Source organism: Gorilla gorilla, chromosome 6, assembly GCF_029281585.2.
Source record: "Gorilla gorilla gorilla isolate KB3781 chromosome 6, NHGRI_mGorGor1-v2.1_pri, whole genome shotgun sequence".
Lineage (NCBI taxonomy): Eukaryota > Metazoa > Chordata > Mammalia > Primates > Hominidae > Gorilla > Gorilla gorilla.
In genome coordinates, this window is record NC_073230.2 from 66650464 (window position 1) to 66667212 (window position 16749).

The 16749-nt window shown below is 43.5% G+C and overlaps 1 long non-coding RNA gene across 1 annotated transcript; it reads left to right on the top strand.

The window, feature by feature from the left end:
• The first annotated feature begins 460 nt into the window (after positions 1 to 460).
• On the top strand, positions 461 to 1955 carry LOC134758865 (uncharacterized). Its single transcript, XR_010134529.1, has 2 exons — positions 461 to 558; positions 1827 to 1955. It is a non-coding gene; the product is annotated as an uncharacterized lncRNA (long non-coding RNA).
• The last annotated feature ends 14794 nt before the right edge of the window (positions 1956 to 16749 follow it).

The following is a 16749-nucleotide window of genomic DNA, read 5'->3' on the forward strand; positions in this document are numbered from 1 at the left end:
AACTGGAGAGGAGGAAGTTGCAGTGAGCCGAGATTGCACCACTGTGCTCCAGCCTGGGCAACAGAGCAAGACTCTGTCTCAAAAAAAAAAAAAAGTGAATTTAGTTCACTTTGGTATTGTGTCAAAATATTGATTCTTTTAAAGTAAATCTAAAGAATTTAGATGTAGTTGAAGCTTGTCATCTGTTCTTAATTTTTTTAATAAAAATATATTTAGATTCAGAGTAAATCTAAAGTGAGACCTGAAGCTGCTCCCAGGTGATACTGATGCTGCTTATTTTTGCCCAGATTTTGGGTCACTAGGTTCTAAATTATTGTTTTGAAGTCCTGCATGAGTAATCACTTGGGGAGCTCAATTAACACCCAGCAACAGACTAATTATTAATAAACCAGAATCTTCAGTATTAGGCTTCAATCATTGGCAATTTTTTTTTTGACACACAGTCTCCCACTGTCGCCCAGGCTGAAGTCCAGAGGCCAGAATGAGACTAGGACATGGTTCCTTTGCCTAAGTAAAGTGAGGCAGACAATGGAATACTTCAGACTTCAAATTAGTATGGTAAGTGCTATGAAGAGTATGATTAGAGTTCATTATTTACCCAGAAAAGGGTCACTCAGCCCAGCCTGGGAGTTAGAGAAGGTTTCCTGAAGTCTTGACACGTGAGTCATGAAAGGACATAAGGAGTCAACCACGTGACAAAATAAGCTAAGAGAATTCTCAACAAAAGACAAAATATTGGCAAAGGCTTTTAGGCATATACTAGCTTAGTATTATTGGGAGAATGTAATGATTTTCCGTATTTCAAAAGTGTAAAATACAAAGTGGGCCATGATATGAGATAAACCAGTAAATATGTTCTGGGAACAGATCATAGAAGGGCGTGTATGCTGTCCTAAGGAGCTTAAAGTTCAACTTCAGTTCATGGGAGCCAATGACAAGATCTGAGCAGGGGAAGGATGTGGCTAGAGGGGCATTTTAGACAGACAAGATCCTCTGTGGATTACACCTAGGCTAAGCAACGGGTTAAAGTTGTTGTCTTAAGACAATAGTCCAGGTAAAAGATAATAAAGTTTTAAATTAGGATGTTAGTACGAATGAGGAAGAGGGATGGATTTCAGAAATAGTAAGGAAATGTATTAGCAGGACTTGATTAGTGATTGACTTGGGGAAGGAGGGGAAGGTAGAGCTCAGGATGACTCCGAGACTGTCTGGTGTCGGTGGCTAATGACTGAAGCTATTGATAGAGGTAGCAAATGCAGACCAAAAGCAGGCCCGGGGTGAGAGATGATAAATTTCAATTTTAACATGTTGAGTTTGGACATCCAGGATGAAATAACCACAAAACATTTAAATATACTAGTCTGAAAAGGTAAGCATCATAAGCATATGAGCTATTGGTAAAATTCTGATACTTAATGAAGTTCGCAGGGAGGCAGTACAGAGGCAAGCAATGGGCTGGGGATAAAACATAGGGAAATATTATTTAAATAAAGATGAAAGAAAAGGAGCCCACAAAGGAAGCTGAAAAGGCATAGTCAAAAAAAGAGGCTTGCCAAAGTGCCACCTTTGAAGCTCTGCTGTTACACTTTATAAGGAAACTTTTGGTTACCTGGGATTGCATGCGTTTATAAAAGTTGCTATTATTAGGAAGACAATAATAATGATAAGGCTCTTTCTCATTGTTGTCAGTGTAATTTATCTATTTAATTATAGAACCTAGTTCCAGGATGCTTAATCTGAAGTATATACTTGGGGCAAAATGAATTATATCTCAATAATAATCTGGAATTTTTCTCTCTAACTTGACATATTTTAATTCTTGCTAGATTTTCAAAATGTCTTACCTCGAACCACCACCAGATGGCTATGAGAATGTTACAAATATTGTGCCACCATATAATGCTTTCTCAGCCCAAGGCATGCCAGAGGTAAAATAAAATACATTTGTAACCCAAGTCTTTAAATGGTTCTTTGGCTATATAAAACCTGTATAGAGGACTAAAACCAAAGAAATTAGGTGAATCATTCATGCGGATTCATTGTTTGATATTCAGTACTATGAAAACCTTATCCCCCAAATTTAAAAAATTATAATAAAATAGAAAAGAACACCAGACAGAGAAAAAAGAAACAAAACAAATACATTAAAAACTGACCCTGCTGAAGCAGATGCCACTCTTTGAAATAACAAAGAAACTGCTGAACACGCCTTTAATTCAGTGAGGAAGTAGGTGTTTTTTTCTTTGTTTGTTTTTGTTTCTTTTTTTTTTTTTTTGAGATGGAGTTTCACTCTTGTCACCCAGGCTGGAGTGTAGTGGCACAATCTGGGCTCACTGCAACTTCCACCTCCCAGGTCCAAGCAATTCTCTTGCCTCAGCCTCCTGAGTAGCTGGGATCACAGGTGCACACCACCACACCCTGTTAATTTTGTATTTTTTTTAGTGGAGGCGGGGTTTCTCTATGTTGGCCAGGCTAGTCTCGAACTCCCAACCTCAGGTGGTCTGCTCACCTCGGCCTCCCAAAGTGCTGGGATTACAGGCGTGAGCCACCACGTTAAAAAGGGAAACTTCCTATTTGCCCTCTAAAGGTTTCCAGAAAATGAATGGACAAAACATAAATTAATAGAAGAAAGAGGCAAAAAAAAATTCTGTAAAATGTAGGCAAAAAATCACAGGGTCTCACTCAGTTACCCAGCATGAAGTGCAGTGGTGTGATCATGGCTCCTTACAACCTTGAATTCTCAAGCACAAGTGATTCTCCCCCCTAAGCCTATGGAGTAGCTGGGATCACAGGGGCATGCCACCATGCCCACATACATGGGTATTTGCTGGAGAGGAGATGGAGACTCTCTGTCCTGGATGTGAGACAGGTGGCTGGCATCTGGGTAAGGATGACATTCCCTCATTGCTAAAGAGTAAAAGAGGAAAGTGTCATGGATAGTGCAAGCAGGGACATGCCGTGACCTAGTGAGGTCCAGAGGCTTATATTGTCCTTCATAGGGGAGTGGGAAGAAGCGAGTGTAGGCAACCCAGGGGAAATAAATGACCTAAAATAAAAGAAATAGATCATCAGAAGTGTAGACGTATTAGTCAGGGTTCTCTAGAGTGACAGAATTAAAGGACTATATACATATATATATGAAGGGGAGTGAGATGGTTAATAATGAGTGTCAACTTGATAGGATTGAGGGATATGAAGTATTGATCCAGGGTGTGTCTGCGAGAGTGTTGCCGAAAGAGATTAACATTTGAGTCAGTGGGCTGGGGAAGGCAGTCCCACCCTTAATCTGGTGGGCACAATCTAATCTGCTGCCAGCAAATATAAAGCAGGCAGAAAAATTTGAAAAGGAGAGACTGGCCTAGCCTCCCAGCCTACATCTTTCTCCCATGCTGGTTTCTTCCTGCCCTCAAACATTGGACTCCATGACTCTCCTTTCTCATCAGTTTGCAGACAGCCCATTGTGTAACTTATGATCCTGTAAGTTAATAAACTCCCCTTTATAAATAAATATATATATATATGTGTGTGTGTGCGTATGTGTATATATATGTATATATCCTGTTAGTTCTGTCCCTCTAGGTGTCACTGGCTAATACAGGAAGTTTATTAAGTATTAACTCACACAATCACCAAGTCTCACAATAGGCCATCTGCTGGATGAGGAGCAAAAAGAGCCAGCCAGAGTTCCAAAACTGAAGAACTTGGAGTCCATGTTCGAGGGCAAGAAGCATCCAGCATGGGAGAAAGATGTAGGCTGAGAGGCGAGGCCCGTCTCTTTTCACATTTTTCTGCCTGCTTACAGTATGGCTGGGTTGACAGCTGATTGGATTGTGCCCACAAAGATTAAGGGTGGGTCTGCCTTTCCCAGCCCACTGACTCACATGTTAATCTTTTTTTGGCAACACCCTCACAGACACACCCAGGATGAATACTTTACATCCTTCAATCCAATCAAGCTGACACTCATTATTAACCGTCACAAGCCCACCCCTTGTGAACTTGAACCCACACACATCTCCTGAGATCATACATAATCTTAAAATACAGACAATAGTAAGGTCATAATTACCCCTAACATAATAAACTATCCTTCCTACAACTGGAAATGCACCCATCCCCAACCCAAATACTCTTACATAAAGTAAACAATACTTAAATGCTGATATGAGGTCAGCAAATCTATGTCACCTGATAAAGAAAAGGGAAATGAAATGAAGATATTTTCTTAGTACAAGTGCATACATGCACAAACATGTTTTTAACAAAAGAAGAAGGAAATACTCATGATAGTTCCAGTCCTCATTTCTGCAGCTGGTCAGGTGGTCGTAGCTGGTATTGATAACTACTTTCTTCCACTATTCATTCTGTATTCTCTTTGCCTTCAGCAAGCACCTCAGCAGGTCGTGACCCAGAGAGGATCTGGACCATTTGTAGTCCTACCTGGATTGGGTATAGTTTCCCATTTACCTTAATCAGAGTTCATGATAATACCAAGAGACGCCCTAATGGATCTCCTATATTCCATGCATACTCTTCCTCACTTCCGTTGTGGAGTAGCGGACTGACTTCATCTTGATAGTCTGGGTCAATCACTGCCGCCAACACTGTAACTCCATTCTTAGCTTGTTGACTTAAAGGTAGGAGGATCCCAAAGCGTCCAAGTGGCCATCTTAACTTCCAGTTTAATAGAATCGTTATTGTGTCTCCTGGTAGCAGCATTCTTCCCTCTGGAGCTAAGATGACTAGTAAAGCAGAACCTAATGTCGTGGGAACAGAAAGCAAACATTTTGCCAGTGCATCATAGTGAGTGGTTCCACTTTCACATCCACCCCTTGAATCCTGGATCTGTGAATCCTGGCTATGGGAGAAACAATACCATACATTGGGCGCTGATTCAGAGCACACATGGTCTTCTGGAGTATGGTGCCCTGGCCCGGCAAAGTATTGTAACCTAGTTGACGTTGTAATCGCGACCTCAAAAGGCCGTCCCACCATTCTATCAATCCAGCTGCTTCAGGAAGATGGGGAATATGGTAAGACCAGTGAATTCCGTGAGCATGAGCCCACTGCCTCACTTCTTCACCTGTAAAGTGAGTGCTTGGTCAGAGGTAATGCTGTGTGGAATACCGTGATAGTGGATAAGGCATTCCTTGAGTCCATAAATGGTAGCCTTGGCAGAAGCATTGCATGCAGGTAGGCAAGCCCATATCCTGAGTAAGTGCCTGTTCCAATGAGGACAAACCTCTCTCCTTTCCATGGTGGAAGAGTTCCAATATAATCAACCTGCTACCGGGTAGCTGGTCGATAACCCCAGGAAATGATGCCATACAAAGGGTTCACTGTTAGTCTCTGCTGCTGCTGGCAAATTGGGCACTCAGCAGTGGCCACAGACAGTTCAGCCTTGGTGAGTGGAAGTCCACATTGCTGAATCCATGCATAGCCTCCATCCCTGCCACCATGGCCACTATGTTCATGGGCTCATTGGACAATGACAGGGGTGTCTGAGGAAAGAGCCTGAGTGGTATCCACAGAACGGATCATCTTATCCACTTGATTATCAAAATCCTCCTCTGCTGAAGTCACTTGTTGTGTCAACACTCACACAGGGTACAAATATCTTCAGTTTTTGACCACTGAGAGAGGTCCATCTACATACTCTTTCTCCAAGTTTCTTTGTCACCAATTTTCCAATCATGCTTCTTCCAAGTCCCTGACCATCCAGCCAAACCATTGGCTACAGCCCATGAATCAGTATATAACCGCACATCTGGAAATTTCTCCTTCCATGCAAAGTGCACAATCAGGTGCACTGCTCAATGTTCTGCCCACTGGGAAGATTGTCCTTCACCACTGTCCTTCAGGGATGTCCTAGAAAGGGGCTGTAGTGCTTCAGCTGTCCACTTTTGGGTGGTACCTGCCTATTGTGGAGAACCATCTGTGAACCAGGCCCTAGTCCTCCCTTCCTGTGTCAACTGCTCAAAGGCAAGTCCCCATGAGGTCATCAGTGCAGGCCGTGGGAGAGAAGGCAGGGTGGCAGGAGTAGAGACCGTGGGCATTTGAGCCATTTCCTCATGTAACTTACTTGTGCCCCCCAGGACCTGCTTGAGCCCAATCACTTATACACCATTTCCATTTGATGATGGAATGCTGCTGTGCATGACCCACTTTATGGCTACATGAGTCAGAAAGCACCCAGTTCATGATAGGCAGTTCAGGTCGCATGGTGACTTGTTGACTCATAGTCAAATGTTCAGTTTCCACAAAAGCCCAGTATAGGACAAGAGATGTTTCTCAAAAGGAGAGTAGTTAACTGGAGAAGATGACCGGGCCTTGCTGCAAAATACTAGAGGCCTCCACCATGATTCACCTATGGAGGCCTGCCAAAGCCTCAAAGCAGCATTCCTATCTGCCATGGACACCTCAGGGGAACCCAGCCTCCCCTTCATTCAAGGGGTTCTGGGTCTGTAAACTGGCTCAAGGCTGGAAATTGATTGAGGGGCCATGAATCTCTGTTTTTATGATTCCAATTAGTCTTTTATCTGTTTGACCTTAAGTTTCCTCCTTATGTAAATTAAGTAGGAATGCATTAGTCTTCCTGTCAGTTTTACTTCTAGGAACACTGTGATTAGTTAGCCAATGCCAGAGCTCTACATGAGTCAGACTGTTCAGATTGCTGCTTTGTCTTTTCTGCCCATTACGGTAGCTACGCCCACCGTGCCTTTGAGGGTTGAGTGCTACCACTTGGCCCCTGCCACTTCAGGATCCAATTATTCCAAATTGTATTTAACTTTTGTAACTGAGTGACTGCAGTTCTCACCATTAGATCCGACATACAGAGAAGAGCCTTTACAGGGCTCTTCAAAGATGCAGGTGCTGTCCTCACAAATCTATTTTGCAAGGTGTTTGTCAAGGGTATTAGGTACAGAGTCACTAAACTCCTTGCCTCTCACGAGCGATGATTCATTAGTGTCAAATGAATTTGTTTTGCATAGCTCTTTAAACCTTTCATGCCAAGAACTGTCAATATTCTCTACACTACTAAAAGTAGAGTCCTTAGCATTTTGGGATCTAATCATATTTAGCAGCCAAATCCAGAAACCCCAAAACTAACAAAAGAACTCCAACCTTAATATTCTGTTCCTGCAGAACCATTCCTGGTACCAAAATCTGTATTAGTGAGGGTTCTCTAGAGGGACAGAACTAATAAGTTCTATATGTATATATGGGTTTATTACATATTAACTTACAGGATCACAAGGTCCCACAGTAGGCTGTCTGCAGGCATGAGGAGTGAGGAGTAAGGAGAGCCAGCTCGAGTCTCAAAACTAAAGAACTTGGAGTCCGATGTTCAAGGGTAGGAAGCATCCAGCACGGGAGAGAGATGTAGTCTGGGAGGCTGGGCCAGACTCACTTTTTCACTTTTTTCTGCCTGCTTTATATTCACTGGCAGCTGATTAAATGGTGCCCGTAGATTAAGTAGGGGGTCTGCCTTCCCCAGACTACTGACTCAAATATTAATCTCCTTTGGCAACACCCTCACAGACACACCCAGGAACAATGCTTACATCCTTCAATGTAATCAAGTTGACAATCAGTATTAACTATCACAGGATTACAGACCTGAGCCATCACACACAGTGTTATTGTATATTTCATACAATTTCCTGATTTTCCCATTTTATCTGTGACTTAATAAAGTTTTTCAGCTATGACCCCAAACTGGTAATACTTGAAAGCACATTCAAATGTATTTTGCAACAATTCGTAACTGGCAAAATGTTGAGCCTTGTGGAAAGAGTCTACCTTACTTCCCCGTCAGCTGTCAATTCCCCATCATTACTATCACTTCTGGGAGCACATTTTCCAAAACTCCTTTCCTCTCTATGGTTTCTTTAGAGTTGCTCCATGAGGTTACAATAAGTTACAACTCATTACTGTCATGAGATTGGGAAGTCAGAGTGGTGGATTCATGTACACTGACACCTGAAGTAAAACACATGCAGTTAGTTGTGGACAGAAGAATCACCTGGAGATGTGCTGCAGGTGGCTAAGAGCATCAGCACCCCCAGCCCTGGGCTTCCCAGACAGGACTGAGGATCATCACACGGTGTTCAGCACATACCACCAGGGGCAGGTGCATCCTGGCTTCTGAAGTAGCACCTGAGAATCCCCTGTGTCTAGTACCTGCTTCATGAATAACACTCCATAGGCTTCAGAAAGACTGTGGTTTAGACTCTAATTTATTCAACTTGAATAATTTCTCCTTGAAATACTGAGAATAGCTTCTCTTTTGCTGTACAAATTCCGATTATCCCGTAACACAGACTCCTCAGCTGGACTTATCTCTCTTCTTTATTCAGTCAGGACAGGCAATGTCACGTCTTTTCTGCTGGGGATGAGGGCGAAAGAGGCTTAGGGTTCAGAGGAACCTCCCTGGCCTCCTCTAGGAAAATCTCCCGATGACTTTCCAAACCTGACTGAGTTTGAGAACTTTCCTCAGCAGATAGAGGCACCAGAAGGAGCACCGGGGCAGCCCAGCCTCACACATCTGCTTCCTTAGGGTTTATGTTATGACTTATAACACTGCGGGAGGGGTACTGTCACTCTGTTGTCAGTAATAAGCTGCAAACTCTTCAGGCTGCAGGCTGCTGATGGTGAGAGTGTAATCTCTCCCAGATCCACTGTCACTGAACCGAGAGGGAATCCCACTTTGCAGACTGGATGCAGCATAGATCAGGAGCTTAGGAGTTTTCCCTGGTTTCTGCTGATACCAATTTAAATTATTGCTAATGCCCTGACTCGCCCGACAAGTGATGGTGACTCTGCCTCCTACAGATGCAGACAGGGAGGATGGAGACTGGGTCATCTGGATGTCACATCTGGCACCTGAAGTTAGAAACATAAAAACAAATATTCTTGCAATTAATCATGTTATCAGAGGACTTCCCTGAAGTTCCAGACAGTACTGAGCACACTGACCGAGTATAATCCTAGTGTTCTCCTTCCTTACCTGGCAGCCAGAGCCCCAGGAGCCCCAGGAGCTGAGCGGGGGCCCTCACGTCTGTGCTGTGTCCTGACTGGGACTGACTCCTGCACCGGGTGTGACCAGCCTATAAGAAGTCTTCAGGGCAGGGGGCTGTGCTCTAGGAACAGGCAAATCAGCAGGGAATGGGGCAGGCTGAGCACAGCTGCAGGGCTGGCTCATCTCAGTAACGCAGCACATGGGCGCAGTATCCCCAGAGTCCCAGGTCAGACCAGGGCAGCACAGATTTACCTTGAAAGAGTACACTTCTCATTGGTGGCCATACGGTTACAGAACATATTTTTGGAGTGAATTTTCAAAATTTTAAATCAACCTAAGACTAGATTAAATAATATATTTATACTTGTATTAGGAGTGTATAGGAAAGCATCATTTTTGGCAGGAAATTTACAATAAAGTTATAGAGTGTGGGGCTGTCAGAAATTTCAGTTAGTCTCAAAGGAATTTGATGAGTGTAAAAGTATTTAGTGCTATAATAAAAATGTCTCTGTCAGTGTGAAATTGCTTCTTTTTTGAAATGAATAAAAATAATTTATCAGAAGCATCTTCAATAAATTCAATAGAATTTACGAACAAACTTAAGACATTGTTCCTAGGAGTAAAAGGAAAAACAATTCTCTGAAGATGCACAAAGATGATAACTGTGTCACGCATAGATCTGCCATTATCCAGAGCTATGGGTCTCTTTAAGACCCAGGGGCTACATGGGCGCACCTTATTCTTGGCGTGATGATCCCTATATTCTACCCCCTTTCCTGCCTTTGGTATAATTTCTTATGGTTCTCCAGCATGGAGAGCTGACTAGTAATACCAGGTCTCATTATTTCAAAATCTCTGTTTCACTCGCGGACTATAGGAGCCTGGATTAAAATCAACTTGAAGCCCTCTATCAATCTAGGCTCAAATAGTCAATTGTTTCAAAGTAGGATGACAAAGGCCACATCCCCTGAGTAATGCTCTGAGCTGCGCTCCCCACCAGCCTGTTCCTGGGGTCTCAGGAGCATCTGCCCTAGAGTCTGGCTTTCTGGAGAGCAGGTGAGGGGGGAAAAGCCAGGTCAGTGAACCTCTCTCCTTAGCGAGGGCAGCTGCTGCCCAATGCATGTTCTTGCCATGCACCAGGGCAACATCCTGACCCAGATGCCAGCCACCCTGTCTCACATCCATTTAGAGAGAATCTCCATCTTCTGCCAAGACACTGCCCATGTAGATGAAAAAGTATTTTGCCTCCAAACATATCTTAAGCACTGATTTGCACCTCAATACTTCACACAGATGCCTTTGCCCAGAGCGTGTCGGCCTGGCTCAACAGCAGGGGAAGTGGAGCCAATTACATCAGTGTCAGTGGACTGAGAAATACTCCAGGGAGTAGTTCTCATGCACGACTACCAGTGGCCAGACCAAGGTAGTGCAGCCTGTGCACAAACCTTCTGCTGCTTTTCCAGAGGACTGGATTTCTGGGAAATGGCTACTGAACAGGCTGCCAGGATCCACATATCCAGATTCAGAGAGATACATCTCTGGATTCAAATGCGCTTTTTCTTTGTGCATGATTTTAGCAGTCATTGTTACTACGCCTTGGGAATTCTAGTGATTATACTTCAGCTGACTCTCTATGGCCCTTTCTCCCCTTCACTGCTCTGTCTGTCTGAACCTGGGGAAGCAGCTCAGGCTGCAAATGAGGCAGACCTCATGGCCTGGAATTAGCATCCCCTAGAACGGCTGCCAATCAGTGATGACAAGGGAGGTGTACACATCCCGCAGCTCCCTCACCTCTCAGGTGGAATAACCGAGGCATTTTTCCTGTGTTTCTATGTGGGCTTGAGCTCTCGTCATCCTCAGAGGTGGCTCCTTCTGAGGCACCTTTCACTTTCCCTTTCCCTCCTCCCCTCCCTTGCTCACTTGCTTGCTTTCCCGCACTTTGTAAATATACTGCCTGCATGCGAATCTTTGGCATCCTTCTCACTGAGGGGACCCAACCTAATGCATTGGAAAAATCCTCATTCTTGGAGGGCATCGTTGGTTTGAATTATTGCCACTTCTCGTGTTTTAATGCATAGGGAAATTCCAAAAATTTAGGAAATCTTTAAATTCCCTTTGCCAATCTTTCTTAGATTTGATTTTAGCAGAGACTCATTTTCTCTAGGTCACAAAATCACAGAAGCCTTCCACAAATGGCTACACAACATAGAGTCCACATAGAGCAGAGACTCAGAATCTCCCAGGATTTGACATCCACACATCAGACATTCCTAGAGTCTCAGGATTTTTCTAGGTCGATCGCCTCGTAAATCTGCCTTGTGATATTTTTATTCTACCTTAGGGGAAGACCATTGTGTGGATGATGAGGGTTGTTTGTAGAATGAATAATACATCCACTAAAGACATCATTGTCCTAATATCTGGAATCTATGATCATTACTTATGAATATGTCAAAAATAACTTGGCAGACATGGTTGAGAATTTTGGGGTCAGGAGAGTATCCTGAATTGTCTGGGTGAGACCATCATAATCACAAGGGTCCTTATAATAGGGAAGGAGGAAGGTAACAGCCAGAGAGGACCTGGGACAATGGACAGGGAAACTGGAGTGATGGAGGAAGGGGCCATGCTGCTAGGAATGTGGGAACATCAGAAAGATGGAATGCTCGATATTGGATTCTCTCTCTTGAAGCCTACAATGAATAGAGCCCTATTACTCCTTGATTTTACTTCATTGAGACTTCTGACCTCCAGAAATGTAAGATAATACACTTGTGTTGTGTGGAGCAGTAAGGTTGTGGTAATTTGTTACAGCAGCAACAGGAAACCAATGCAAGGGGAAGGGGTGTGTTTTACTTCCCTAGTGTATCACTGTCCTCTGTTCTCCCAAATAGTTCTGTGTTGTTGTGTTTGCTGTCAATTTCAACAAGAGACAGAAAACATTTTTCTATGAGGAGAGCTAGCACCACAATTCTTCTTACGTAGAAAGTGTCTTGAGTAATTCTCTGGGTTAGGTCTTGTACAATCTTGGTATCTGAGAGCCTGGAGGTCATCCCTCACAGCACATGAGAAGAGGAAAGGGATGCGGGTTTGCTGTTTTAACATTTGTAGGGCAAATTAGATGTACACGACCCATTCTTTTTGTTATTATTATTATTGTTCTTTAAGTTCTAGGGTACATGTGCACAACATGCAGGTTTGTTACATATGTATACATGTGCCATGTTGGTGTGCTGCTCCCATTAACTCGTCATTTACATTAGGTGTACCTCCTAATGCTATCCCTCCCCCCTCCCCCCACCCCACGACAGGCCCTGGTGTGTGATGTTCCCCTTCCTGTGTCCATGTGTTCTCATTGTTCAATTCCTACCTGTGAGTGAGAACATGCAGTGATTGGTTTCTTTGTCCTTGCGATAGTTTGCTGAGAATGATGGTTTCCAGCTTCATCCATGTCCGTACAAAGGCCATGAACTCATTCTTTTTTATGGCTGCAAGCGAGGACTGAGTCAGAGAGATGGGGATGGCAGAGGAGACAAAATGTGGTCAGGGCCGTGTAAGATGTGACCCTGCTGCCATATCTGAAAGAAAGGCTGTTGGTGTTTGTAAAGGCTTTGGGCAAATTGTGCTTTGTAGACAAAACTGTAGAAGGGTCTGGGTTTAAGCTTAGTGTCAGCGTGATGAGGACTAGAGGTCGCAGTGTGCTTGTGTTAAGAAATCCACCCTGCACTTCTGACTTTGTCTCTTTCCTGGTTTTATAGGTGGTGGGTTCCTCTATGGAATGAACGTGGCTCTGTGGAAGGAACATAGTAAAGGTCAGACAGACCTAGATTCCAAGTTCAGCTTCAACAACTGCTGACCAAGTGACTTTTATGCAAATCATCCATGTGCTGTCATGAACAGTTTCCTCATGTGTGAAATGGGGCACTGAGGATGTGAAGGGGTGTCCTGAGGGTTCCGCCAGCTGATGCACCATGAAGTGTACATACATGTATAGACAGACACACACACATACATGAGAAGAGTATCTAGTGCCCCTTTTATGCATTCTTGAGTAACTCAGAATGTTATGTGAGATATTAACAGTCATATGTCATTTTCAACTAAAATTATCAATATTTATCTTATAACTAACAGATGCTTCTCTGTACAGTGTAGGTTTCATGTACATTTCTTCAATCACAAAATTTTTCACCAATCTATTTACGTCTAGTATCAGAAAGTTAAGCAAGGAGATTGCAAACCAACACAACACCTTTAGTCTGGATTTTCCCGGAGCCCCATTTGTGTTAGTGTCCTCGGGCTACTGTAACAAGTTCTCAAAAATGTGGTAGCTTCAAACAACAGGAATGGAATCTCTCATAGTTCAGAAGTCCAGATCAGTTTCACTGGGCAAAGATCTTGGAGTCATCAGTTCTGGCTCCTTCTGAAGCTCTAGGGAGCAGTCTGATTTAGCTCTTCCAGCTTCTGGTGGCTTCTCTCTCCCGGGATGTGGACACATCACTGCAATCTCTGTCTCTGTGTTCACACTGCCTTCTCCACTTCAGTCTATGCTAAATGTCTCTCTACCTCTTGTTTTTTATTTTAGGACACTTGAGTTTGCATTTAGGTCCCAGTTGATTAATCTAAGACTATCTCCCTGTTTCAAGCTCCTTAATTTACACCTGCAAAAGCTGTTTTCCCAAATGAGATACATGCATAGTCTTCTTGGAATGAAACCTCACTATTTGGGGATGATACTCAGTATTACACCATTACATAACCAGGTCTCAGTGTTAGTCCTGTACATACATCACAATCTCCCTCTCTCTCTCTCTCTCTCTCTCTCTCTCTCTCTCTCTCTCTCTCTCTCCACACACCCTGGCTTCCTCCTTTTCTCAATGTCATAAATCTCTTCAATTCCTTAAGTGTATCCAGTGATACCTATAAACAAATAAGTATCCGAGAAAGGTCTCAATCAGTTTAGAAATGTATTTGGTCAAAGTTAAAGAAATATCAGTGAAACAGCCTCAGGAGGTCTTGAGAACGTGTGTCAAAGGTCGTCAGGCTACAGGTTGGTTTTACACGTTTTAGGGAGACATAAGATATCAATCAATATGTGTAAGCTGTACATTGCTTTGATATGGAAAGGCAGGACAGCCCGAAGGAGGGGAGATGCTGGGGGCTTCCAGGTCATAGGTGGATTCAAAGATTTCATAGGTGGTTGAAAGAGTTTATCTAATGACCTGTAATCAACACAAGGGAGTTCCTGGGTTTAGAAAAAGGGTTTTGGAGCCAAGGTTGCATCATGCAGAGGAAGCCTCCAGGTAGCAGGCTTCAGAGAGAATAGATTGTAATTGTTTCTTAGTAGACTTAAAAGGTGCCAAACTCTTAGTTAAATCTCTCTGGGTCAGGAAAGAGACTTAAAAAAGAATCTCTACAGAATGTAGATTTTTCCCACAAGAACCAGCTTTGCAGAGGCATTTTTAAATACATTAAATAACAATATCTTGGGGAAAATACTTTGATTTCTCTTAGGACGTGGTATCTGTCACATTGGTATCTTATTGCTATAAAGAGTTTTCTTTGTCAGTCTCAAGGTCTCTGTCTTCATATTAAAAGCTGGTCAGTTGTGCCTGAATTTTAAAGGGAAGAGGGTAAGTTAAGGCATATCCAATCATCGGTTCCGATCAGGGACTGCATTGTATTTCAGGTTGATTTTGGCGTGTCCTTGGCTGAGAGGAGGAGTTCATTCAGTTGGTTAGGGAGCTTAGAGTTTCATTTTTGGTTTACACACCTATGTCCAGGCAAGAGGGCCCCACACAGGAGGGCTTGCTCAGAACCTGGCTTGCAGGGCTGCTTACAGACCTTCTATGTCTCCTGTTGTCATGCACAAGGAAGGACACAACCAATGACAACCCTCAGCCATCCGGGGAGAAGCTGTGTCTGCAGAGGACGGTCATGAGCTGTGAGTCTAGAGACCTGTGATTGTCTTCAGGAACCTGTGGTCCTCGGCTTTCATAGGAGTTATGGGGGCACTGGCTCAAATAGCATCCACCAGGATTCCAATCAGAATATCTCATTCACAGAAGGCAGTGGGTGATATGACAGCACAGAGGGACTCTGTGGGGCCAGCTGCATGGAGCACTCTGGGAGAGTCACTGCCACCCGTGCTAGACAGAGCTTCATTCAACCTCTGGAGCACACGGATTTAGATCTCTTTACATCATTTTGAAAGACCATTTATCATTCTGAAGGAAACCACTGTAATTAACTAAGGTAACATCTTTAATAGGTAGAAAGAAAAAAGTGATTATTTTATTGCCAAGATGATTACAAGAAAAGAAACAAACAAAAATAGCATGAAGGAAAGAGCAACACTAGACTGAGGGCTTTGGGTAAGAGGTTGAGACTTAGTAGTGAATGCCCTGGGCCATCTTCTGTCAAAAGGGAGGGACAATCAGCAAAGAGAAATATGCAGTAGAGGCAAAATCTTGGTTAGTAAAAGAATCCTAAGAGAAAACAAGAAGTTTCCTTCCTGAGCATCATGTTGGTGTCGGGAAGATGCACATAATCCCCCCATTGCATGTCTTACACTTTTCAGCAATTAGGTCTCAGCATGAATTTAGAAGACACCATTCACTTCACAGCAGATGGGGACACAGTCAAGGCAGTGGTGAGAGGCAAGGCTGGGCTTTCAGTCTCAGAGCATAGAGCAGGTTCCCCACTACTCCGCACCCTGGTGTCTCCTCCCAGATGTTCCACCTCATTCTTGCCTTAAGGGCTCCAAGTTGTTAATGGGACAGTAGCCCTCTTCCTTTCCCAGGGTTTCTAAGAATTTGGCTCTCTTTTGTGTATTGCGGGGTTTGTTTGCCATCTAGAGGCAGGTTTTTGGCATAGCAACTTATAGGCTTTTTCTACTTGTGATAGCGAAAATAAATACATAAATAAATTCATCATAAATAATAAATTGACTTAATGCATTCAATCTGTAAAAAAAAATAAGGTCAGTTTGAGAGCTTAAAAGGAGCCTGATGAGGTTAAAAAGACAAATTACCTTTAGTAAAGAGCAGTTGGAGCAATAGATGATTCTTTCTTTAATCAATGACATTTTAGGATTAACTATCAAATGGTAAATAAAACTTGAAATAAGATGATAAACTATAATTTTATATGCAAAAAAAATTTCCAAGAACCATACAAATACATTTTCAGATTAAAACAAACAAAAAATGTGGGTTTATCATCATAGCCGCTAAATGGAAGATTTCTCAAATGTGTGCTTGGAGCAAAAATAACACTTATCCCTATATGAAAGTTCAAGATTTTTGAGCTTTCGAAGAAAACAGCTTTCTCTTCACTCTGTTCCACTCACGCTTCTGAGGATGGCCATGGGGCAAAAAGCCACGGTGGCGGGGGTCAAAAAGCCGTGGCGGCGGGGGTGCAAAAAGCTAAGGCGGCGGGGGTCAAAAAGCCACGGCGGGCAAAAAGCCGCGGCGGCGAGGGGGCAAAAAGCCAAGGCGCGCAAAAAGCCGGGGTGGTGGGGGGGCAAAAAGCCACGGGAGCGGAAGGCAAAAAGCCGCGGTGATGAGGGTCAAAAAGCCGCGGTGGCGGGCGGCAAAAAGCCGCGGCCGCGGGGGTGGGGGGCAAAAAGCCGCGGCGACGCGGGGCAAAATAGTGGAGATGGGGTAGAAGGCCGGCACAGCTTGGCTTTGCTGGAGTGTGATGTGATAGGAAATGTGCAGCCAAAG